This window comes from Glossina fuscipes, unplaced genomic scaffold (genome assembly GCF_014805625.2).
Source record: "Glossina fuscipes isolate IAEA_lab_2018 unplaced genomic scaffold, Yale_Gfus_2 90, whole genome shotgun sequence".
Lineage (NCBI taxonomy): Eukaryota > Metazoa > Arthropoda > Insecta > Diptera > Glossinidae > Glossina > Glossina fuscipes.
In genome coordinates, this window is record NW_023998444.1 from 2,956,777 (window position 1) to 2,959,658 (window position 2,882).

The 2,882-nt window shown below is 34.1% G+C and overlaps 1 long non-coding RNA gene across 1 annotated transcript; it reads right to left on the reverse strand.

The window, feature by feature from the left end:
* Window positions 1-272: 272 nt before the first annotated feature.
* LOC119638537 lies at window positions 273-1,486 on the reverse strand. Its single transcript, XR_005247449.1, has 4 exons — window positions 879-1,486; window positions 551-731; window positions 428-480; window positions 273-342 (listed from the first exon to the last, which is right to left on the reverse strand). It is a non-coding gene; the product is annotated as an uncharacterized LOC119638537 (long non-coding RNA).
* Between the last annotated feature and the right edge of the window lie 1,396 nt (window positions 1,487-2,882).

A 2,882-nucleotide genomic window follows, 5' to 3' on the forward strand; every position in this document is an offset into this window, starting at 1 on the left:
TCAGAATTTATTTTTCTGGTATATGCAACGCTCAGATGAATTCGGAAGAGACCAACTTTTTGCTATATCGATTATTTCGGAATTATTTTCTGCATCGCTCTAAGCTGGTCCGTCCGGCACTTCGTCTTGTTTTCTTGTATTCAACAGACCGCAAATTTTTGAAATATTTGTTGCACTTATATGTTTTGGTTCAAGCACAAATGATATTGAAAATGGTTCGGATCACTGGCCATATAACGGTCGATATGTGAATAACTCTAGTGCGTTGTGGGATATTTAATGATGAGCCGTGACATCTTATAGTGTTTTCACTTGCTTCACTTTACGCTTTGTCGCCTTAGACTTAAAGAAAAGAAAGAAAAAAAAACAATCATTGTAATGATTTCATTGACGCCTAACTGCATACTGCGAACAAAAGTAAACTTACTGTTAATGCAAATGACGAGAGTGACGTTAACATTTCTCTGACCATTTGCCTGACTGTAAAGAAAATATTTACCATTATTTTCTCTTAAAAAGTAAATCCAAAACTCTTAAATGTGAAATTCACCTTAACAGAAAAAACTAAATTATATACGGCTGTGGTCGAGTATCTTACACTCACCGCTTTCATCAGTCTAAAAAAAACGCTTGTTCGGCTGTGATTTTAGGTTTTTTTAGGCAAATTCCTGCGTGCAGGTTACTATACAAAATGTTTTGCGTCAATTAAAGGACATGTCTACAATGCAACCCTGCAATGAAAACTGAGCATGACAGTGTTTTCATAAGAAAGAAAATTTGATCTTGCTTAGCGTCCATAAACTGCTCTTGCAGGCACAATTGCAGACTCGCAAGAATATTTCTTTGAGCTATAGATCCCATTGAAATTTGTAACTTACCGTTGCCAGATCCATACGAAGCTGTTAGAGGAAATGTAGGATTAAGCTTTTCCTTCAGTTGCTTAGATCATTTATTTAATAATTTTCAAAGCAATTGCCCAAGTTATAGTTGGATTACGGCCTTCATCATTGCATATACAAGTTCATTACACCCTACCCTTTGTGGTACAGGGTATATTAACTTAGTGTACGTATGTAACACGCAGAAGAGCTTAAGATAGCCAAAACATTTATTATACCGATCGATGCAGAATCGTGATCTGAGTTGATCTTAGCCTGTCTGTCCGTCTTGTGCTAGTCCATGTAGCTTTGTGTTTAAGCTACGCGTCGCAATTCTTGAGATATTTTTATGAAAATTGGTATAGTGATGCGTTTTGGATCAAGGACAAGCGCTCTTGAAAATGGTTCGGATCGGTCTACTTTTTGGAAAAATTGCAATTTTGAAAATTTCCTCTAAATAAAAAAAGTAAATCTTTCGCAAGATATCTACACGCATCTACACGCTTTAAGCTTGAGTTCTTTGTGTATTAGTAACGAGCAAACGTCTTCTTGAGCTTTTGTTTTTCGGTATATCCAAGGTATCGGGAGGATTTGATCCATTAAATACTAAAACAGACATAATAACGTATTAATTAGGCCTTGAAGCAAGTTTACTTAGCACTTTGGTATTTGTTGTTGTTGTTTATTTTTTTTACTTTTCTATCTCAATATTTTCAATCGTAAATAATTTTCGCAAAGTTTTCCACATCGAAAAAAGATAGACAAACCGATAACAAATACATTTAAATTTTATTACTTTTGAACGCTTAAGTTGAACTAACCTGATTTTCAAAATTGAAGTAATTTAATTGTTTAAAGGATTTGATACATCAAATGCTTTCCATAATTGTGCGATCGTGGGTATATAAGAAGTAAGTTAATGAGGTAGTTTTTTATGTACAATAAGTGTAATTAAAAAAAATTAGAATTTATAAAAAGAGATCAAAATTGGAATCATTTACCTACAGGCAATTATAAGGTTGACATTTGCCTTATATTTGCCTGAAAGTAGCTATGAGGGTAAGCGTTGCTGTAGGCAAACAAAAATTAAGCCAACACCACGCTTTATTATTACATTTTCTTCGTTAGACACGAATTTAGATCATTATTCAAATTGTTGATATGAATTCCGGTGGCATCAATTGCATCTTTCAATAGAATACGACCCCAAACGACCGGTGTTCGCGTTAATTACTTTTCATTGCCAAAAAAAAAAAAAAAACTTTCATTATTTTGTTCAAAGATATCGATCCGCGTGTAAAACCTGGCCAGAACTACACAGGATACTATATCTGGCATCATGGACATCGGAAAGTTATCCATGCCTCCTCTTTCACTTTGACACTTTATGTACATTTATATTTAGGAAAAAATGCCGATAGTAATACTTCTCTACGTTATCGTATTGTCACACCATTCCCATTGATAACGAATTTGGGCATTAAACTTTGCCTCTTGGTTGATATCTTTCATTGATTGTTTTATATTGAAAGAAATTTATATTTTTCTCTGCCGATACATAAAGAAGTACAGGGGGATGCCTGACTTACACTTGACGTTGTTACAGGATATTATGTCCGGGTATCATGCCTTGGATCTAAAATAAAGAGGTTGCAAATATTGTAATGAGATATGACGTAATGAAAAGTAAAGGATAAGAGTACGACTAGTATATACATGCATACCTACTATCTGAGATATAACTAAGTGCGCGATATTGAAAAGTAAAGGATAAGGGTACATATATGTACGTAGATATATATGTATACATATATATATTTATGTTTGAGTGTGCATTGCTTATACATTCTCGGTAGAAAAATTCTTTTTTCTTTGAATTTGTTAACCGCATACAATTCAACGAATCTAAAGAGGGAAATGTGGCGGAAGCAGGTATCCTTCTTAACTGACTGATGCCGTTAAAACATGTTTTTTTTTTCTCCCCAAAAAAAGCAGACCTTTGTG